The sequence below is a fragment of the Accipiter gentilis genome, chromosome 9 (assembly GCF_929443795.1).
Source record: "Accipiter gentilis chromosome 9, bAccGen1.1, whole genome shotgun sequence".
Lineage (NCBI taxonomy): Eukaryota > Metazoa > Chordata > Aves > Accipitriformes > Accipitridae > Astur > Astur gentilis.
In genome coordinates this window covers 43,866,259-43,889,408 of record NC_064888.1, presented here as the reverse complement: position 1 = coordinate 43,889,408, position 23,150 = coordinate 43,866,259, and the positions used below count along the sequence as shown (strand labels likewise).

The window sequence follows — 23,150 nt, the reverse complement described above, 5'->3', positions numbered from 1 at the left end:
AGCCAGCTGCCGCAGCCTCATTTTTTAACTCCTGAAACTATACCTGTATGTATTGTTCACGTGTATTTTCCAGGTTACTGGAAAATCACCCTAAACTCCAAAGTCGCCATGCCATCCCTCCCTGGTCAGAAGCTGCTGCCCGCAGAGGTGCCCATGAATCACCATCAATAACCATGTGCGAGCCTGACATTTGGGATGGCTTGGCAGCTGCCCTGCACCGGGAAGCAGGAGGCTTCCAGCTCATTTCTTCTAGTGATTTATTGAAGACGACTGTTCTTTTCAGGAACCGTGACTTGAAAACCTGTGATTTATGAAAACTCCATATGTGCTCTTGCTCTTGTTACCCACGGATGGCTTCCAGCAGGGTTTCCCTGCCGCTGGCTGCCGTCCCCAGCCCCGCACGAGAGCCTGCACGCTGCCGGCGGTGTGAGAGCTGCCCCAGGGAGGAACCGGGACCGGCGTGCACGTGGAGCAGCAGCTTACAGCCGTCCATTTACCGTGCTCGCTGAGCAACAGCATCTAAATTTAGTTCTGCATCTAATACCCTCTTTGGAGGAAGTGTCAATTTTCCACTGGCCGCAGGTTGTCAGCGGGCTGACTGCTCACTTGGTGACTGACCGCAATGAACTGACCCCCCCCAGCACAAGCACTCCGTGTTTTGTCGTGTCCCATCTACAGCCCTCTGGTAAGAAGGGTTTGTTGGTGCAGTTGCTTAGATATCACCGAAAAATCAGAGGTGCAATGAGAGCCCACCTCAGAGCACTGAGAAACACTCTTCCTGCAGAGAAGCTTTAACAGCAAAACGCAGACAGGGATTTCTGCAGCATAGCTTATTTTTGTATTGTGTGTGCTATGGGGGGGGGGAGCTCCCTCTCTACTCACCCCTCCCAAAACGCAGCCAGGAGAACAGCATTGCTGTTGCTAACGCTCGTAATTTCAACATCTTGCCCTATTTTTCCCCCCAGTCCCAGCACCCAGAGCAAAACCACCTAGCAAAAACGTCTGCCTCAAAAAGAGATGTTGACTTCTAATCTTCCTATCTGAGGAGGAGGAAAAGAGACTCAAGCCCATCAAAGAGAAACTCAAAGGGCACATAAAAGCCAAACGCGCATTATTTAGTCAACGAATCCCACAAGCTTGTGGTTTTTAGGCTCGCTCGTCTTTTGGCAGCACAGCTGAGGATGGCCATGCTGAAACGGCGGGGTCGCAGCCCCGGAGAACGCTTCACCTCTTGGCAGCTCCGCAGCAGACGGGCCAGGCTGGCGGCACCCTTGCGCCTCGCCGCTGCGAGAGGACATTTCGTTAAGAGCGGGGACCGGGCACAGAGCCGAGGCGGGCAGCCACGGCAGCCCCAGCTGGGTCATCAACCTTCAACCCATTTTAGCTTCCCCAGATAACGAGGCTGCCAGTTCCCCACGCAACACCGCGAATCCCAAAACGTCTGCAGGCGCGTCCCCACGGGACGTGGCTTTACCCGACCCTGCTCAGCCCGGCGTTGCCCGAGAGCAGACCGTGGAGCCGGAGCTGCCGACCCCAGCGCGAGCCACCGCAGCAGCTCCCGGCGAGGCCGACGCGGGCGTCCGCACGCCCCACCGAGTCGCCGGCCCCTGCCCACCCGCGGCAGCCCGGGCAGCCGCCAGCCGGGGCGCTTTGCCGGCGGTGAGGGGCAGGTCTGGGCAGCGGGGCTGCCGGGTGAGCGGCTCACCGCGGGGCAGCCCCAGTCACCGGCTCCCGGCGAAGCCTCTCGCAGCCCTGCGCGGGGCAGCCGGGGTGGGAAGGAGGCCCGGGCACCAGGGACGGGCACAATCTCCCTGCAAGACACATCCTCCATCTGCCGAAACGTTAAATAACCGAAGTGTGCCCGCTCGTCGCTGGTCCCACCGCTGGTACTGCCGGTTTTCTGCACTCTAACGTTTTCCTCTTAGATTTCCCAGGACTATGGGACTATCTCAGTTCCCAGGTACCTCTGCCTACAGGAAAGCTTTATAGCCCTCATAGGTATGAAATAAAATCTCAACATCTAAAACGAGTCAAGGCTCCAAGCCCACATGACAAAGAAGCAAAACCACTTTTTTATTTTTAAATAATTCTGAGGAGTCTCATTGGTGCCTTGCAAAAGTTTGAGGTTGGCAATCCTGACTCTTCTTAATGGCCTTTTACTGCTGTAAAAAAAATCACTTAGTTTTTCCACAGTGGTCAAAGTAAGAACATTTTCCTCAGTGCAAAGCTGTTTAACAAATGTTTTAATTAAGGAGAGTCCTGTAGCTGTTTAGGCTAGGGTTAGGTTTTTAAGAGATGAGGGTTATTTGCTTTTATTATTAAGTTACTTGAAGGAAACTAATTTTCTGTGCCTTTAAAACAGTGCAAGCTGAGAGCGGGGTTTGGTGATGCAAGTCTGAAAAAGCTCGTGGAACCATACCCCGACGTCAGCTGTCTCCTCAGGAGCACTGATGAGTGTCAGCCCCGCCATGCCGGGGGTTTCGGCCGTGGAGCAGTTCCCAGGCCGGGTACTGCAGGACAGAGCTGCCACGCGGCTGCGCAGGAGCGCGTGTCCCATTAGCACTATGTTATATTAAACGTCACTCAAAAAATTCATGATTTCAGAATAGATTAACTCCATTCGGTACTCACTCCCACTGCTAGCAGCGTGGCTAAATTTAAAAAAAAAAAAAGCTGGAAGTACCTGGCAGCATGTCTCCTGTGTAGAGGAAGGGAAGTACAAACCTAAAGCACCCCACTTCCCCTGGCATTTCCCCGTTCTTCTCTAAGTCAGCCCTGTTACCTCACTGACTCACCATGAGGCAGGAGGATTGGCAAATCTTTAAACTTAATTTCAGAGAAATCATTGTAAATAATTTCCTGGTGAGGTTCTTTTTCTTCCTAATTGGCTGGAAAAAAACCCCCCAAAACGCTGGGATGGCTGTTTCCACAGGGAGCCGACCACTGCGGTTCGGGAGCTCCGGCCGTGCAGACCCCACGAGTCGGCTCCTCGGGGCCCACAGCCGCATCCCGTGGGAAGAGCACGTCTTGGCAGTCGGGGCGGTTTGTTCAGGGAGGAAGGGACCGGGAGGAGATGGGTCAGGCTTTGGGAGGGAAGCAGCATGCTTCACTGCAGTTAGGAAATTTCCATTATAGCTCAAGTAAACTGCATAGATGTAGCACTTGCTACGAAGGCAGTGAGCGGCATTACCAGTGCCTACGGCAGTCATTTCCCACGTTTGGGACATTTCTGGTCTCCTCTGTGCCGTTTGCCCTGGGCAAGGCAGCGTTCAGCGGGGAGAGCTGCTGCGGTAACCTGTGCGTAGCTCCCCCGCTGACTGCCCGGTTGGAGGGGCGATTTCCATTCACTAGCTCCGGTTTCTCTCACCCCCTGCGTTTTTCTCCTTCTAACTTTTTCTCCACCATCCTTTCACTGCACAGACAATTTTGCTTTCAGGCTGTTTGCCCCCACCACACCAGCCGGCACTGGCCACCACCTCCCGCAGCCGCCTCCTGCCCACGGTGCCTCCACGTCCCTCCCTGCCCCATCCCCTCATTGCTCCTCGGGCTCTTCTCCCTCCATGAACACTCAGCCAGCGTGCCCGTGGAGACAAAATGCTGACGGTCGAGGAGTTCGCACGCAGCGGAGCTTGCTGTGCTGTTGCTTCTGTGGCCAATTAGCCACCGTGTGCAGCAGCCACCGGAGCCCTCGCTCGTCCCCACGCCAGCCACCCTCAGAGGCACAAATGGCGTTTCACGGATCTTACTCCCGCTGACAACTTAAAAAATAAAAGCACCTTGAATCACACCCAGAGTGGCAGGTAGCAATGAAAGTGCCACCCGAGCCTCTCCCATCACTAGTATTTAGGGCATCCATAAAGCCAGGGCTCTGCATGCCACTCGGCTTCCAGTCGCGAGGACCACACAGAAATCCTCATGGAAATAACCTGCCGCACCCGGGCAGGGCTGACGCAGAACTACAAGAAGAGGAGAGGGCACACAAAGGCTTTACTACTGTGATCAGTATAGTGCCGGATTACATCCCTCCCACTTCTGGAATATTGGCTGTAAATATGCACAAGGTTACGCTGGCTGGTGTAATTAGGAGCTGATCAAGGAGAGATTTATTCCCACCATGAATAGATGAGGTCATTGCTTTGTAGGGAGCAACAGACAATTTCTTTTTCCTTTACTGTGATCTTGACTAACTGAATCACAGCTAGCAGTCGGGCTGTCTGAGGGGTGAGGTTGCTAGATTAACTCGGCAGGGACGACGAGGAGCTTAATTTGTCAGCAACCCTGCTGGGACCAATACCGGCCAAACACACGGGCTCTCCCACAGGAGCAGCTAAATGGGCATCCCATTAAAATCCGAGGTTTGCAGCAGCCGGGGGGGGGGGGTCGGTGCTCTGCAGGGTCTCCTCCCGCATCGCCTCGGCTCGGTTTGCCCTTCAGCAGAAACCTGCGGCTCCTGGAGTGAGGGGTTTGACGCAGGGGTCCCGCTGGGACCACCTTGGAGTTAGTGCTGGAAAGGAACTGGGAGCACGGCTGCAGGGCTTGGGGCGCTTTCACCCGCAGGCCTCGCTCTGCAGCACTGCCTGCGCTGCAAATCAAAGGTATACGTTATTAAAGGCATGGAGGAACAGAACCCAAGCGATTTCTGGGTTTGGCCTCTGTCTCTAATGCCTTTATGTTTATTCAAACTAGAAAAGCAAAGGCACCGTCCCCTGCCTTGTGAGCAAGGCAGCTTTTCACACGGCCAGCCTGGCTCACCCACCCATGGAGAGGGTGAATTTCCACCAGCTTCTGAAGGGCCCTTCTGAGAGGGTTGGGCCTGAGAACTTGATTTATGTTGAAAGGTCTTCAGTAGAATGCATCAATTTGCTGTTCTGACGTCAAGTCTGCTGTCTTTATTACATAAGGAGCCTTGAACATATTACAAATAGCTGCCCAACAAATATATATATATATGTAATCATCAGCAGCTAACGAACAACAAAGCAGCAATAGTAGTGTGGATCCTGGCCTGGGCTTGTACGTCAGACGCAGCAAGGCGAAAGGCACCCCAAATCGCACTGCCGTCACCCAGGCTGAGAAAAACGCAGCAAAGATGCCTCCCGCCATCCCTGCATCTGCATTGCGTCAGGCACAGAAAAATCCATAAGCTCAATGAAAAAGGCAAAACGGAGCTTCTCCCCCAGCCGCACGCTGAATGTCGGTCTCACGGGGTCAGGAGCCAATCGTCGCCATGAAAAGCATGAACCCGTCCAGCCTCTGCCCGAGGGTGCCGCGCCGTGCTGCGGGATGGCCTGCCGAGACCTGCCACCCTCCTCGCACCGCCGCCGCCGCCTCCCACGGCGCGCGAGCCAGGCTTTGCGCTCGAAAAGCCCTAGGTGACAACAGGAGCAGAGAGCACTCTTCTGTGGCGGCTTTGAGGACACCCCACTTTTTAGTTTCCTCCCCGGAGAAGCGCAGACTCTTTCCCTCGCCACCCCCCCCCCCCCGCAGCCCCTCCATCTCCCTTTTTCCTCCCCTTCGCCTGCTGGGATCTCCTCTTGGGATGCTCAGCACCCGCAGGGATGCACCAGGCAAAGCGGCGACTGCTGCGAACCCACCGGTCCTGCAAAGCCAGCCGGGCTCCTGCCAGCGCGGGTGCCTGCTGTGGCGGGGTCAGCTCTTGCTGCGCTCTTCCCCGCAGAGGTGCCCGGGGAGGGCACGGGTCTGATCTGCTCCTCCATCACCTCCCAAATCTCACCGCCATCAGACTTATTCTGCTGAGGCTTCGGCAGCAAACGAGCGAAGCCAAGAAAAGGGCGGCTCTGCCCGGGCACAGCGAGACCGATTCCCGGTGTGCCGCATGGGAAGGCTAGTGAGAACAGGGCACATAGCAAAGCCCCGAGGCAAGTCACCACGGCCAACTTTGCCTTTATGTTACAGGTATCAAACCGAAAATGCCGAACTCCACTGCAACATGGTGGTGCAGGGGCTTCCTCGGGGAGCGTCTGCCCGCAGCCCAGGGCTGCACCACCTCCACAGCTGGACCCAGCTGGAGCGTTCGAACCAGCCCCGTCTGGAATGCTCTGCCCAAGACAATTGCAAATAACAACGATAAAGTTATTGCCAGTGCTTGCAATTAAGTTAGCAAGACCTAATAAACGCATTAAAAACCCAAAACAAAATGCCTGAAATCCCAAATTTCTACTAGATAAACAATTCATGTATCTCCTTTAAGTAGAAGATCTGAATTACTGGAATAACAGGCTCCCTATGTTTGTCTGGCTTTTAAGTTCTGCTGCAAAAAACCCATTTATTGACATAAGTGGCACTTCCTTCTTTAAGCATTTCTGCAGCAGTGCGTTAGCGATTGGATTACTCAGTGCTGTATTTTAAGTCAGTTGAGTGAGATGAGTGGTAAGTTGCTACAGGAGACATTAATACAATTTTTGCAAGACTGCAGAATTGCTTTCAAATCTCATCGGGACAAGTAATTTGTTAAGAGATCCCTTATGAAGTTTGGCAGCGCTTTGCTGTAGGTGTGAGCGCAACACAGCCCCACCAAAGAAGTTGCTTTGGACTCTCCGGTAAGAGGAGCAGAGGCGCGGAGCCGAGCTCCCCAGCGCTCCCTGCGAGCGCCGTGCCGAGGCGTCCTGCCAGCACGGGCACGGCGGGCACAGCCGGGACCTTCGCTGGCACCAGAGACGACGCTTCATCCAGCCTGAATAGCGGATGTGAGCATTAAGAACATGTTTTCTAGACAGGAAAACAACACAATTGGACAGGAATGTGTTTCTTATTTTGTTCCCACTGCATGACCTCACTTCTCTTTATTTTTGGTTTCTCCAGACCAGTCTGCACCTTCGGTTACCGTAGGTCAACAGCCCTTCTCCTTTCTGGTACAGTCAGCTGCTTAACTTTTCAGCCCGTACTTTGTCCCTGCGAAGCTGCATCCCTTCCTCGCTGGGCTCTCCTCCATCCATCAGCCATTACGTTTTTTCCCCTTAACACTGAATAGCGGGTGGCAGGGTTGCTAAGGTTTATCTGAGCTAGAGAAGGGTGATATGGTCATACGTGGGCTGCCCTGGCAAGCCCTGCCCCGGAGCACTTCCCAGCAGTGCCTTCCAGGTCCAACTTCAATCAAGACCATCAGGAACAGAAGTCTGGGTGGCCCATTTCAGGGTGAAACACGCCTGGGTTTTTCTTCAGCAGCAGATGCAAAGTACTTCTAAAATGAATGATTATTGTACCCATAAATTCCCAAAGGATGGAAGTCCTGACTCCTGGCCATGGCCACTCATTCCCTTCATGTAGAGAATTACAGGTCCCACGTTGCAGTGACAGATGATGTGTACAGGCAGCACTGGTAAACAACAATTTTGCTTGCTGACTTGTAGCAAAGGGAAAAACCCAAAGCCCTGCACAAAAAATGCTTTTCTAAACAGAATGCTTTTCCATGCTTCCCAGAGAGACATCAGTGGTTCATAATAAGGGAAATGCTAGTGATACTACCCAAAAAGAGCATCCATCACTGTTTGTGCAAGCAACTGATCCTAACTGGCTGATCATAACTAATCCCCAGTATCTGTAAAGGGGGGGGGGGGGGGGAACATTAATTACAGCTCCTAATTAACATCTGTGATGGGAAGAACAGTTTAACCTTGAAATAAGGATGAATTACATTTAGGTGCAAAGCTGCCTGTGGTAAAAGCAGCAGCAGGACCTTACTACAGACCCTTCCGAGAAGGTGGGGTTGGGACCGGGCATAGCAAACAGCAAAGATAACAACATTATCGAACAGGTTTAATTAAGCCAAGCAAGCAAGCGTTAGCTTTCCTCCAAAGCCTTCTGCCGCCTGTACAGAGGAGGAGATGCCAATTCGCCTGTCGGCGAGCTGCTGGTTTTCTCTGCTTTACGTGTTCAGCACCGTGCAGGGCAGACGCCGTGACACTGGTGCTGGCAGCTCCCGCAGCAGCTCTGCGGCCCGTGCCTTGCGCACGGCAGGACGGCTGTCCCCTTGCAGGGGCTGCACAGGGGGTGCCGGGGGGGGTCCCGTGTCTCACTGCCCCTCTCTACTGTGCTACGCAGCCGAATTTAGCTCCTTTAGAAAATTCTGTGCTGATTCTGCCTGGCACGTCAGTCTGATGCAGAGCCAGCTGAAGTTTGCAGACAGAGCAGAGGGTCCGAGGCCTTTCCCATTCAGCAAATGGCCTTCTTTCGTGGGTAGTCGCATTTTTCAAGTCTCTGAATGTACCAAAGCTTGTGCAGCCTGGCACCAAACCCAGACTTTTCCCGGCTGCGCAGTTCTCCCCCAGTGAGAGTCCCCATTCCCACCTGCGACTCGGGTGACCCGGCGCTGGCTTGGCGTACCGCTCCCTCGCATTGCCCTCGGGGGACGGCACCCCCCGTCCTGCTCCCCAGGCTGTCAGAAGGAAAGAACTTCACCACACAGTGCTCTACCTGACAGACAACCTGTTCTCCAGCCCACCCTGCCTGCAAACGCCCCCCCGCCCCCAGCCCCATCCAGCCCCCGTGGCTGATGCCGTCACCCGCCAGCACTGGACGTGCTCCCACCAAACCCCGTCTCAGCGCCTCGGGGGGCTGTGGGAGCCGTCAGCACGTCCCCCCCATCCCCTCCCGGCTGCCCTGCAGCTGCGGCACCTGCACCCAGCCAGACGTGGAGAGGGACACGTCTCACGCCATCCCAGCCTCCGGTCAGCTCTGCGCCACCAAACAGGGGACGGTCAGCGGAGGGGCAATACCCACGCTAGTCCCCGTCCACACAGCGTTGCCGGAGGGTCTGCCCGCAGGACGCCGACACGCTGACCGGCAGCGAGCAAACGTCCCGCTTTGTCTGACAGCCTTCGTCCTGCCAAGGATCATCTGAGACCAGGCGTTGGCTGCAGGAGGGCTTTCAGGTGAGCGTGGACCTCTGGGGCCACCCCGACACCCCTCCTGCCGTCTACAGCATCGCCCTGGTCTAAGGTGCGGAAGAGCTGCCGGCACACGGCACTCGCCGCGTACCCCGACCTCGCTCGGCACGTGTGTGCCGGACCCGCAAACCCCCTCGCATGCCCCTGCAGCCCGTGCCCGGGGTACGCTACAGGAGGGACAAACCGAACTGGAGGGAAAGGCGGCATCGGAGAAGGTGAAGCTCAGAAAAACTGGCATTACAAATCCGATTCTCTGTGAGGAGAGGTTTGTAGATGGAGGCCGTGGAGCTTTCTTCCCACTGGGTATCAATTTGTAAGGGTGAAGTTGCGTTAGTGTAGCTTTTACAGCCATTTGTCAGTCACTCCAGGGACTGTATTATAGTGAACAATCTTTTTTTTAATTTAAAAGATTTTTTCAGAAAGAGGTCATAGATAGAGTGGTGAAACAGATGTTTCCAAAGGCAATTCCTGTCCAGACCCCTACTCCTATTTCTTGAAATTGCTGCAATTATCATACCAAGAAGTGTTTCATATGTCAGGGACAAACCACTGGGGCTGAGCCAGGCAGCATTTATTAGCAGCTGACAACGTCTAGCACCAGGAAGAAAAAATTACCTGTATATTACAAAAAACTTCACTAGTTCAAGCCACAGTGGAAACTGCCACTTGGGAAACTGCTGATGCAGTTTTTGGTGCACACACAAGCTGTAATAAAAAGAAAGCTAAAAACCAGGAACGCCTCCGCTCCCCCAGGAAATGCCTCCCACTGCCCAAAAAGCTCCCACAAGGAGACCCCACACCGTGGCACAGCGCCGGCCACCAGTGGCCCCTGTCCCTCCTCCCCGAGACACCCGTGGGTGCGGGACGGGGACCCTCCACGGCTGCTGCTGCTCCGGGGGCACCCGCCGGGAACCGGCAGGGCTCCCTGGGAGGGGGTTTAGGGGGAAACCCAGGAGGCCCCCTGATACACCAGTGAAACTGTGGGTAAAGGAGGATCTGCCGACACGATTTGTACGGCAACAACATCTTCTTACAAAGTCCCTCACATGAACCTGTTGAGCAACTAAGACTAGAAACCAGCCAAGAGACAAGAAAGAATTAAAGTAATTCCATTTTTATGCAGAAAAAAGGTTATTAATGGAAGTGCAATACTTATTTAAATATCAAAATCAGAGGAAACAGCCAATAAAACAATTCTCAAATCGGTTTAGTGCCACGGAACTCCAAATCACAAGATACTATGTTGAAGAGCCAGCTTTCAGAAAACAGAACAAACACTCCCGTGGCTAAAACCAGCAATCATCGCACAAAACACCGTACCACTCCTCACACTCCAGACTGTAAATTAGCCATGAAGTGTTTGGGCAACCTCCTTGGTAGCCAGGCCACTCTGTATCAGTCCTTAAGAACATTCTCTGCATTCTCCTTCAGGAGGAGCCAGATGCCGAGCCAAAAAGCTCTTCAGTCCGACACGGGATGACTTCTGGCAGCACGGCGCCGGTGACGCGGCGTCCCGCGGGTGGCACGGCGCCTGGCGGGTCACGGAGCGCTCCACCGCGGCACAGCGTGAGGTCCCGCGGCGCGGCAGCCTCCGGCGGGCATCGCCCCGCGGCAGCTGGAGCTCTTCCCGGCGATGGAAGGCCTGCGGTGCTGCCGCGCTGCACCGGGGACGGGCGCGTTCCTGGCCAGGGAGCTTTCAGGTTTTTTGGGTTCGCGATCCCTTTGCATTTTCCAGCGGAAACATAGACATTTCACAGAGAACACGTATGATCTCGCATTCCCAGTCACCTTTCGAGGGACTTCAGAAGAAAACAACATCATCTGCGGAGTAAAAGCTGAAAACTACTGAATTCTCCAAAAAACCACTTTTGTGCTCCGCTATTACAGACTTCAACACTTAACGTTGCTAATATAAGCCCCGTTCTCCCCAACTCCCTCTCACTAGGGCCATTACCCCAACTACATAATCCATCTAATTCAATACATACTTACACTGAGTTATTCCTGAATTTAAAAGCATCTTCACATAACTGAAATTTACACATGGATCTAACTCGAGAAAGTAGCACAGGCTCTTAAGTTCGTCTTTATGTTTTAAGATGCGCTCGGGAGAGTGGCACGCACCTACACAAGTGGCTCTGAACCCCTGCGCGCTCGCACCATCCCCTACCAGGGAAGAGACCCAAATTCTAAAATTACCCACTCAAAACGAGCATTTTCTCAGCCCACTTTGTATCAGCAGTCACTGAGTAATTCACAGCAGATCTAAGATTAGCTAATGAAGTGCAGTGACTCATCAGCCAAGCCTCTGTGCCGCTGGGAAAATTCAATTTTTCTTTAGCAACAGAGCTTCAGCTGTGGAAATTATAAATAAATACGGTTTGGAGAGGCTACAGTAACATGAGGATTCTTATTTAAAACTCATTGATACAGATATTTGTGCCTATGATGCCCTTGTAACATCACTGATCACTTGCAATAGAGCAGGATCACGTCCGGGACTTTCTGCGGCAAAGCTGTGGCTTCCCGAGCGGCAAACCTGCGGTGCCGAGCGGGAGAGGGTCCAGCCGAGCAGGAGCACGCAGTGACAAGGCACCAACCAGCAAAGCCTGATTTCAAACCACTCATTAGCTCACACCCATAAGCAAATTAAAACCATGCAGAATCATTACAGGCTTCTGCAAACGATGTTGCTGAGCAAAATGATGGGGTGGAGGAAAGTCATAAACAGAATCAAAGCAGAAAGGATCCCCACCCCCACACCAGCAACAAGATGCAAAACAAGACCAAATTTCACTCCCAGAGTAAACGCGTGCTCCGGACCCGGGTCCCACGCGTCTGCGTGCGCCCATAGCGTTGGGACCCCCGCCACCCCCGGTCCGGGAGAGGCTGCTGCCGCCGGAGACCCCCGCACAGCTCCATCCGGGGCTCATCAGCACCTTAGGGTTAATTAGCCGCCATGCCGGGGCCAGACCGCGTACAGGTCCTTACAACAGCTTGCTCTTAGGAGCAGAACAGGGTGCACGGCTCCTTTCTGCGAGGGTGGCGGGAGCCCCTTGGGCACCCTCCTCCTCCGAACGGGTGGCATAAGCATGCAGGAAAGATGCTGCATTTTGGGGGATTTGGCCCCAGATTGTTTACCCATGCCAGGCCGGGCAATGGGAAGCCCGCTGCCCGGCACGGGGAGGGGATCAGCGACGCGGGGTTGAGCCCTGAGCAGCAGACCCAGCGCCCGGCATGGCAGGGCCCCGCGCCTCCTCCAAAACTGGACCCCCTGCGCCCCTCGGGGCCAGCGCTTCACCCTCACACGCCTTTCGTGTGACACCACCGACACCGAGGACTTTCACCAAAGGAAAACAAACACCCCTTTCCCTCCCTCCCAAGCCCATCGGTGGGGGTTGCTCCGTACTCAGTTCAGCTGCACTTAAGAATCTCTATTTCAACCATATTCTGTTTCAAGTCACATTAGGCTTTGGTTATCAAAGCCAAATGCTTCAGGTTTTGGTGTCTAATGGAAAACAGCTTATAATTTATGTGTTTTTCCTGAGAAATTAGCTTTAAAAACAACTTGCCGAACTTTGTGTTTTATAATATGCACTTAAAAAAAAAAATAAATTCGAGTTTAGGGGAAAGAAAATATTTTCCGTACAAGACAGACATTTGATTGGATTAAAGCAAGCTTCCCTTTTAATTAGGCTCGCTGGAGCGCCACTGGAGAGTCAGGCGCCTGTGTCTAATTCCCCGTGATGCCCATCAGCTCAGATGACCCCCACTGCCTGCGCTCAGGCTGGTCCCTCCTGCACAAACTGGAGCTCAGGCGGGAAGCACGGACACTCGGACCGACACCGAGCGAGATCTGGGCTGCCGCCCGGCCGGGGCTTGCGCAGCCTTCAGTTGCGACCTCCCTGCTGGGACGCAGGCAGGGACAGACACGCTGGGCTGCGAGGAGCGGTGGCAGTCAGAGCAATGCAGGGGGTGCCCCGGCTTCAGGGGTCCCTGCCGAGCAATGGGGCAGGCATGGGGCAGGGGGAGCTCAGGTCCCAGCCAGCTACCGATGCCTGGGGTCTCTCCCCAGTCTCACAGCAGAGCCATTAATCCACAGACACAGAAAAAAACGCATCAAGGCTGCTTAGAAGTCCTCTGCTACAAGCAGTAATAAAAAAAGGATAGTAGTAATAATCTTAAGATCTAGCAAAATAAGAAAATTACTACATACCAGAATAGTAGATATTTCTTTTGGCAGCATAAAGGTACTTTCATCTTTAAAAGCAACTGTTCAACTTCCCATTTTCTCCTACCTATTAAGGGATACTGTAGCCCCAGGAAGGATTACTGTTGTAAGGTTGCAGCCAAGCCAGGAGGATAGATAAACATAAAACTATTGCTAAAATCCAGCACGTTCGGCCATAAGGACAGTTTTTTTCCACAGGGAGTGATTGAAAACCCTGTGAAAACCAGACTGGTGCCAACAGTGACTCAAACGCATTAAGAGTGACAAATGGTGATGCTGCCATCCCAGGCTGCGCCTGACTGGAGAAGGAGCTTTGATCGACTCGCATTTTCTGGTACGACCCAATGGAGCTGTTCTGCCTTTCTTCAGTCCCCCAGCGCCGGGGCTGCCATCCTGCCCAGCAGGGACTTGCTCGGCATCGCCCGTCCTTACACAACCAGTCCGTCCCTGCACCAGCGGCAAAGGATGCGCTTTGAGGTTCACAGTTTGAGGGCAGGTGCCTTCTCCCGGCTGAAGTCCTCTCACGAAGCAGAGGCAGGGAACCTGCTGGTGAGGGCTGCAGCCCACGCGCCCGCTCATCACGGGCTCCGAGCACAAGGGGACCGGTGGCCACGCTGGCCCAGCATGGTCCCCCTGCTGTGCCGGAGAGATGTGACTACTCCACAAGGCATGCACGTTCACTGCAGCCCCCGAGGGATCCCACCTGGCTCTGAAGAATTGAGAGTCCAACAAAACACTCATTTCAAGGAAAAAAAAAAAAAAAAGTAGTCATGCTCCCTGTTTTTCATTAGGCTCTCAGCTTAATATTTCACCAGCTTGTTCTGACACTTGGCAGCCAACACACAGGACCTGCAGGGCTCGGCTGGCTCTCCAGCCACTCGCTCCTGCACCTTCCATCTGGGCAAGCAGCACTGCCGGTGCTTTGGGGCATGTCTGGGTCCGGTCTTCTCCTCCCTCCAGCTCCCCCCGACAGCCGTGCTTGCCGAGAGCTTGTTTATTCACTCGGTGCTGCTGCTGCTCCAATTAACATTATCACAGCCTCTAAAACCAGCACACCAGCATCAATACGGTTAAAATGTGTTGAGATGCTGATATTCTTACTGGCCATAGCTTAATCAGGAAAGAAGAAATGAGAAGAAACGGTCAAAAATCACAAACTTGAAGATACTGCTACCAGCTGTTCAGAATGCTCTCCCTGAGCGCAGTCTCACGGGCCCGTCATGAATGACAAAGGCAAAGTTGTTTGGGAAATGGATTTTCATTCCATTCACTTTAAAATGCCTTTTCCCCTATTCAACACTAGATCAGGAAGAAAGTCAAAATTTCACAAAGTCAACTTATGAGAAACATTTACTTCAGGTCTGTGGAAAAGTTTGAGAAACTCCTAAGTTGACCCCACAAAAGCAAAGGTCAGCAGGAACTTTTCCTGCAGGCAGCACTGTGCAGCCGGTGGGTGCCCAGTTCCACCCGCAGCGCTGCCTGCACAGCTGGAGACCCAGAGCCCCCTCTTCCAAAGACCACTTTTTCTCAATTTTAAGGCCATTCTGCTGGACAAGGTGTTTTAGGGAGGCACGGGGACTTCCCAGGCTATAGCAAGAGGCACCTTGGTGGGCGAGAGGAGGGGTGTCAGGGCACAGGCAGCCCCTCGTCGGGAGCCCCTCAGCAGAGCTCGGCTTCCCCTGCCCGGTCCAACAGCCCGGCGGAGCGGGGAGGACACCTGGGAAGCGCGCGAATAGAGAACTGAGCGCAGAAAAGTGCGAAACTTGAAGGGAGACTAAAGGAGAAGCTTTAGGAAAACACTGCAGATGGTATTTAGACAGAAGTAGGTGCTGTGACGTTTGGCCACCATCATCCCAGTATAGTCTCCTTTATCCCTGCTGCCACCAGTACCGGCACAAGTGCTCAGCGGGGATTTGTGTTTAGACGGGGCCGTGGTGAGTGTGGCAGGACCTGCAGAGCACAGGTCCTGAGGCAAGTCATGCACTGCCACGCACCCGGGAAAAGCAGAAAACAGAGTGGACGCGGCCCCGCTCCTGCCATCAGCCGGCATGGCACAGCCCCGGCTGCCCGGCGCAGGCAAAAGCCGTTCTGCTGGAGACGCTGCCAGGGCAGCCGGTACAACAGCTCTGGCAGCTCAGCTAGCCCTTACTGGCGTGAAATAGGCAGTATGCTAACTATAAGCCACAACAAAGCAACCGGTAAAAATCTCATCTATGCCTTAGGATCCCTGATGGAATCAAAACCGTGTGGTTTTTATTCTGTAAGTCACTTGGACGGCCTCATTATCATAGAACAAAAGGTTTTTTAAATAGCGCATCGTTAAGTGCCACAATTCCAGCAACATACACGTCCCCTCAGCTAACCCAGCCTGCACGGGACCCTGCCCCGGGGCAGCATGCTGCGCACCACTGCTGCTCCGCAGCGTGAACAGGTCACCTCTGTCCACATCACGCTTCTCGCAGGACGCCAGGCGCAGGGGCACCCGCCCCGGCCATACAGTTGTACCCACCAAAGGGACCGTGGAAAACCACGGTAATTAAGCACGCCAGTCACGGGGAGGCTGCGGCTCCCGGCTCGCCCTCTCCCCAGTGCTGCCCGGCCCCCAGCCCCGGGAGAAACCACCACTGTCAAAACTCTGGCTGGGTTCCCAAACGGGCACTGTAGTGCTGTCACCAGCCCTCACCCACAGCTCTTCTGAGTCAGCCTACAGCTCACGAAGCAACAGAAACTATTAAGTTAGGCCACCTACACAGCTAGCTCCTTTAAATAAATTTAGTAAGTCAGAAAAGATAGGATACAAAAATTTGGTGAGAAATCATGTTTTTGAACAGAAATAACCAGACTCACTCTCCAGTTGCAGAAAATACTATTTCCCTTGGGAGGGTAGGAGCGTCAGCAGGCAGTGCCTGCCCAGGGCAGGGAGAGCCCAGGTACAGCGGGACGCTGAGGGGGCTTTCGGGACCTGAAAACCTGCTCAAGGCATGCCAGACATGAGGCCAAGTAAGAGGAATGTGGATTTTGCACACAAAATTTAATCTATAGATTCAGAATATTAGCAAAAGTCCTATTACAAAAAGTACTGATAGGTTTAGTACTGGTTTGAATAATGTTAGAAGAAAATACTGAGCCCCCCTCCACTGAAAACCATACTCAGATTCTGCAGGGCTTGCATTTAGGAAATCAGCTGTGTGAGCTGAAGCACAGCTGTAGGGTTCAGGAGGAAACCCCCAAAACCACAGTGCGGAGCAGCGGAGACTATAATAAGCCTTTAGCGTAACAAGAATTGAAATGGACTGAAAAAAGCCCACGATTTCCTAAAGCCATGCTCAAGTTTTAAAAGTATAAGGAGAAAAACCTTAAAAATGGAACGAAAAGTGAAATTTCACAGCACATGGGGATCTGCTAATGATGTTCAATGGGCACCACAGAACCTATTACAGAGAATACTAAAGACCACTTACTATTCCTGAACATTCCCATTTAGGTTTTAACCCAACTGAGCTTTTCTTCTGACATAATAGAAGACTAATGTAAGCCATTCAAACTTCACATTATTAAAAATGACATTTAGAAACTTCGACATTAGCTTTTTAAAATCAGTTAAGACATGAAACGTCACTGTGCTCTTGGTTTATGCTTTTGCATTTGCTGAGAAATTATTTTCATTTACCTGCATAACGGCCAAGGCAAAAAAAGCAATTTGTTACAAGATTTTTGCTTTAAGCCTTGCCAAAACCGAAGAATCATCTTTTCACTGAAGAAGTGAGCCAACTTCTTTAGCTCCCATACGCAGATCCAAAGTTGTGCTTTTTGTTGGGATATTGTTTAAGGCTGGTGTTTAAACCTACCTCTGGCACTGAGCCACTGATTCAGAGAAGGACCCTGGTGTCCAATCCACTTGCATGCCTCCTAAGCACTATCTTCTCTGTTAGCATGTTTTTACTGAAACTCTCCGTTGCAGTTCTTGGTAAAAGTGGCAAAAGTTTGGTGACTCACCCGCAGTGGTTAAGCTTCACTCATCTGCTTCATTAAGCTGGTGCTAACAGACACACGTGTGTCAGGCCACCTGGCATCACAAGGGTAAAAGACAAAAAAAAAAGGAGTCCCAGCACCTGCAACCTTCCAGTCCTCTTTAGAGGAGGGTCCCTCCCCAGCCCTCCTGGCAGAAAATGGCAGCAAACCAGTTCTCTAACCTTCCCGCTGCTGACACAGGACCTGGCGAGCTTGTAATGCTGACACTTTTCCCTTTACCTCTGCATTGGCAAGGACTTTCAGGCAGTAAAAGCCAGTTGTTTGCTTTCTAAAGGGCCCAGCAATGTCAGGAATGTCACCATGCATCCAGGTGTAAGGACAGCAGGAGCTGCGCCCTTGGTGACAGGGGACTAGCAGGACACAGCAACCGGCAAGGGAAGACCGGGAAGGTTTCTTGCAGGGCTACCAGGTACTCCTCCATGAGCAGTGAGGAGCACAACCGCTGCTCCGAGGGCACGAGACGACAGTGATTATCAAGGCAGAAGCAGAAGGCAGACAGGGTTCCACTGTACAGTTAAACATCTGGCAGAGGACACTTATGTGCACCAGGGGTTTTCCTGCAGAGCAAAATTATCATGGGGAAAAAAAAATCTCGGATATCCCCTCTTGAACAACTCCATCCCAGGGACGACATCCAGCATCAGAGGACGGACGCTGGACTTGAGCTTACTTTCTCAATCCGTTTCAGGTTCTAAGCCTAGAGAAAATCAGTGGCCCCAAGTGTGAGGTATCGTAACTCTCTCTCACACCCAGCAGAGACTGAATGCCTGGTCTTACGGACATTTCTGCCTGTTCACGGGACTTGAGTGACATCTGCGAGCCTTCTCAGGAAAGCGTCCGGGACTTACCTGTTGTTCTTGGCATCTTCTTCAACCACAGAGCAGCCTTTCCACATGCAGGCAGGAGCAGCCCTTCACTAGAGATGGGAGTAGACAAGCGCTCTTCCTGAAAGCGTGGGGGAGTGGGGGCTTAGTTATTTTTGTTTTGCCTTTTTTTAAATTTTATTTTTTAAATGAACAGAAGGCTGCTTGTAACTCCCTTCAGCTAACAGCTGTAATGCTACAGCCAAAAGGCTTGGCAACACTTTTTGGCAGGGATTTCGTACAATAAAGAACTGTGTGAGCAGAAAACACAAAAACTACCTCACATAGCCATCAGCTAACCCTAGGCCTAGCTCGAGAAGTTGCTAGAAAAAACCCCACAAAGACACTCCTGAAGACAGACAGACAGGGGCTAAGAAAGGTAGAACTGTTTTCTCCATGAGTGGGAGTACTCACTGCACAAGAGCATCTTTGCCAGCCAAGTAGTCTGCTCTGGAGATGGGCAAAGCAGATGCCCAGGTAAACAACTGCTTCATAAAGGCTTTACACAAGGTGCAGGAACACATTCCTTCGCTATATACTGCTGTCCTTCTTACACTTATTTTTGGAAAACAGGAAGCTTACTGATTTGTTTGCAGAGGTGGCCAAAATTGGTCTTGGGACACAGATGTCCTATTTCAGCACTGCATTTTAGTTTGCATGTTTTATACCACAGTCTTCCAACTGTTTTAAGGGAAACATATTTGACTCATTGTATGCTCTTACTGAGACTCAGCAGAAGGGGTTTTTTGGTGTTGAACTCTTCTTGTTAAACTTTGCTGTTGTTAAACAGAAAAGGGAAGCTCTGACCTCTCTTGCTGACATTCAAAAGACCACAATATGAACCAGCATGAACCAGGAAAACACGAGCTTGTATGTTTTCCGATCCGCTTGTTCTTCTAATTCGACAATAGTTCATCACAGTGTTTGCTGCAACAGATTAAGAACAAACAGGAAGCAGAATCTGTGCAACGATCCGGTAGCTCAAAGGCAATCTTCTACATGCAGACAACATTTCACCTAGGAGGGAACCGTTTTCTCCAGCATCAGAAGCAACAGATTACCACAAATCAATGTTTCTAGACTGACAGAATCAAAGAGAAAGCTAGACTAATGCAAAACCAAAAAAAAAACCTGATGCAGTTTCAAAAACTTGTTTATAGGCCACTTTAGTTTGTAAACCATTTGTACTCTAAATTTGGTACAAAAGCTATAGGCTGTTTGTTTTCTGTTTTTTAAAGACTGCTAATCATTCCTGGTCATGTGTAAGGATGAAGATCCTTTCTATCCAACAAGGTGTGTTCAAGGGGCCTTAAATGACACTCGTTGACTAGGTGTGAACACAAAAGTTAGTTCAAAATGTTAACTTATTCTCCAGTTGGAGCCATCAGGCTAACTACCTACCTCTAGGCATGCAGCATAAGGAAGCCAAGGCTGTGCTGCCTGCTGTTTCGGGTGACTTAAGAAAGCACGCATTTAGGACACAAACCCATCCAAGTTACCAGGTGACTGCTTTTCAAAACATTGATTCTCTCAGCTCTGCAGTAGATGACAAGAAAAAGCTTTACCATATGCAATGACAGCCACATAGTTACGTGTTGCACATTTTCCAAGTTTTAATAGACACAAAAGTGAGTCCATTGTACTTAAGACACTACAATGATTTCATTCTATTGCATGTCCTGCTCCAATTACATTTCTCAGAGTACAGTATTGAGTAAAAGTTTGGTAGCTTTAAAATTAACAAGTGTGTGAAATCTGTAAGTAAAATAAGCAGCAGCAATAATTTTTGGGATTTTATCAAGAATAGCTAACTTTTAAGTAATAAATACATTCCAAGGTGTGGTTTTTGCTGTTCTCCTAGTTCATTGCCGTATGACTTGTCAAATTTTCATTCTAGGGTAAGATATCTTTAAGACTTTCCTGCCAGCCTCACACCAGAAGAGCCACCTAACTCCAAGTCCCGGTGCCTGTCACCTGTCCCAGATGAAAAGCAGTGCAATCTGACAAGGAAACTTGTCCTCCTGCCATGCGCACGGCAACCTCCAGATTCTCCTGGGGAGCGTGTCAGGATGTTTACAGACTTCGTGACCCTCTAGGAGAACAGCTGTGCTCTTATCTTCTGTTACCTTGAAGAAAGTAAAAGAGGGAGAGGTTACTGCAGGCAGCACGGAACGGACCAGCGTTAGCGGCGAGGCACGCGCTCCGGGTGTCCTCTAAATATAGCCAGGAATTCTCCTGCTCCCAGCTGGCCTGGCAGGCAAAACCAGCAGCGGCTACAGCTTTGGAAGAAACTCATCAAGTTAACAAACCCAAAGTAAGAGCAGGAATTTTCTCCAAGATAGACATGATATGAATTTCAGTGATGATAATAAATCTTCAGTCTCTGGCTTAAAGACTTCTAAGTCCCCATTCAGGGTGGGTTACTGTAGGTTAATCTGCCACAAGTCCCTACAGAGAGCGCCACGTGAAGAACATCTGCCTCCACTTTTCAAACACAATCTATAAAATAGGATTATTTTCCCCTCGAGAGCAAGCCGTACAGAAGCTTTGCTAAGTACCTGCAACCGCTCAAGACATCAACTGCTGCCGCAGTGCCCCAGTCACGCATTGATGAAGAGGGGGAGCAGCCACGCCGCCTTCTCTCTCTGTTTCCAGAGGGAAAAGACAGCCCGGCTTCCCCTCGGACCCCCCACCCTCCAACGGGCTCCCCTTCCCACCCCGGACCACTGCTCGTTTCAGGCTGCAGAAGCACGTGTGTGCCGCAGCAGCACTGCGGAGCCCTTGGGATGGCCGGCGTCTCTCGAAGGACTGCGCGGTGCTCCCCTCCCACGCAGCCGTCCGAAGACGGATGCAGAGCACGACTGACCAGCCTTCGGGCAAGAGGAGCACACGAGATGCTTGTTCTGAATTCAGAAGTCCAAAACCACACACTCCAAATCACTGCTACCAAGAGGTAACGAAGCTGCCCACGCTTGATGTGTTAGACTGCTGTCATCTGGCTTTCTCGACAGATACCGGCCAGACTAAGGGCAGATGACAGGCTTGAAAAGATGCATCTACTGGAGAGGGATGTGCCCATCAAAACAGAAAACTACAGAAAAGAAAAGCCCTCATCTGTACCCCTGCATGCCAAAGGTACTTGCACCAGCCCTGTAAGTCAGGTTTACAGAGCGGAGGCCTTGAAAGAGTTCAAAGGGAAGATCGATTTGTCTTCAAGATCAAGTGAAGAAACGAAGACACATGAAACAGCGACACAGAAATGAATGAAAAAATGGCATGGAGATCTGCACTTAGACTTTTCAACTGCAAAAGCATCACTGCACCACACTTCAAATGCAATTCAGTTTGAGCCAGTTCAAAAGTCTGACCAGCCCCAACACACGTCCGTGCCAAATCAACTAACGTGGCTGAGTCAGAACCGCAGGACACACAGGCTCAAATCCGTGTTCCTGACAAATAGGATTAATGCTATGAAGCAAAAGATCAAAGACCTTTAAAAACCCCTCACAGTTGAGGTTTGTGACTTACAAATACAGAGCACAATAAACCGAGAACACCAACACCAAACACAGGAAGATTATCACATTTCCAATGCTGCTAAAAACACAGCAGCACCTCTTCTGCAGGCATGGAACCAAAAGCGACACTGATTTGCCCAGACTCAGCATCCAGAATGATCTTCTGTATTGCCCATACAATTGAGATATCAAAGAGCTGATTCAACACACCATGAACATCTGCCCTAAAACCTATATTCCAGAGGACTGCAATCAGCTTTCATAAACTCCTTTAGCATTTAGCAGAATCATCCTGCTCCTAAGAAACTTGGACATCTCACAAGGCTCTATTACGTACAATTGACAGAGTATACATTTATACTTAATCTTGCAGGAGAATCTATTCATTTGCCTTCTGATGTATGGTGAGATTTTCAAAAGCACACGACAAACTCACTTGCAGGCTTATTATCTTACATCTACCAGAGCCTTAGTGAGGTCTACAGACTTGGCAGAATATCCCTCAAATGCTTTTTGCAAAAATCTGACCCTTTAGGGACAGATTACAGGTTGAGAATATTTGGTCTAAACAGAAGAAAAATGCATTTCCTTGTTGAGGAGGTTAACAGCAAGCCCTCAGGCCGGTTTTATTCTTTGCGATTTTCACACTTGGAGGAAGGAAGCATCACAACAGAAGCCCGAAGTCAAACAACCTCCCAGTGAAGGCCAGTGCAAAGGCAGAGGCTGCCCCATCGTAGGGACAGGGGTCAGGCCGAACTGCAGCTGCTCACTGAGATTACCTGGGGGCAAAGATCAGGGATTCTCTCCTCTGGGAGCAGAAAGTTGGTGCTACCAGCAAAACGGCAAACTGCTTTAAAACAGCTGATGCTCCACGTCGTGAAATGTCCAAACCTCACCACCCTGCTCAGCTCCGAGCGCCTGCAGACACATGGGCGCTTGTCCCCGGCCTGGAAACACAGAGCTTGGCCAGGGGGCAGAGGTCACCCCCCGTGAGAGCTCAGGTGTCTGTTTTAAGCAACCTCCTGAACTGACCCAGGAGTTTTCAACATGTTCTCAGGAGGAGCAACACAGCAACAGTCACTTGTACTTTCTCGCTCTGTCGCTGGAAAACTTCAGATTTCTGTTAAAAAAACCAACCTTCAAGATGGAGCACAAGCTTAAACACTACATTCTGGACATTGCTGTAGCCTTGATACACGTATGAGTAATGAATACATAACAGACTGACTGACTCAGGACAACGGCACGATCTAGCAGCCTGCATGCTAAGCTGCATGTCAAAAGGAAAGCCAACAAAGCTCTCCTGAAGCCAAGCGCTTATTCATTACAAAAATAAATGAAGTTTTGGATCAAATAAAGCCATTCACAAATTCAGATTTAACAGTTGCCACAGAGTGTGGAAAGCTGGTTTATCTTCGGAGAACACCGCATCCCAAGTGTGCCGATGCGTGGGGACCCTGCTCACGCCAGTTCTGCCCACAGCCCCGCTCAGGGGACTCGTGCCTTGACCCTGCAGGTGAGACAAGTACTGAATACCCCTAGCACCCCCTCTGCGGCACGGGGAGCACCCCGCGCCCCGACCTTTTGCCTTCGTCAGAGT

General features: G+C 51.3%; 1 protein-coding gene across 2 annotated transcripts in view; it reads right to left on the bottom strand.

Annotated features, from left to right (window-relative positions):
- The window catches only part of PWWP2B (PWWP domain containing 2B), a 46,618-nt gene that overhangs the window by 4,248 nt on the left and 19,220 nt on the right, over window positions 1-23,150 (bottom strand). The window contains exon 3 of one of the 2 annotated variants that reach the window (XM_049810456.1): window positions 19,621-20,158. The exons of the other annotated variant lie outside the window; for it this stretch is intronic. The gene's annotated coding sequence lies outside the window, so the exon portion shown is untranslated. Of the gene's footprint in view, window positions 1-19,620; window positions 20,159-23,150 lie in introns of those variants that run through there. 2 annotated transcript variants of the gene reach the window in all.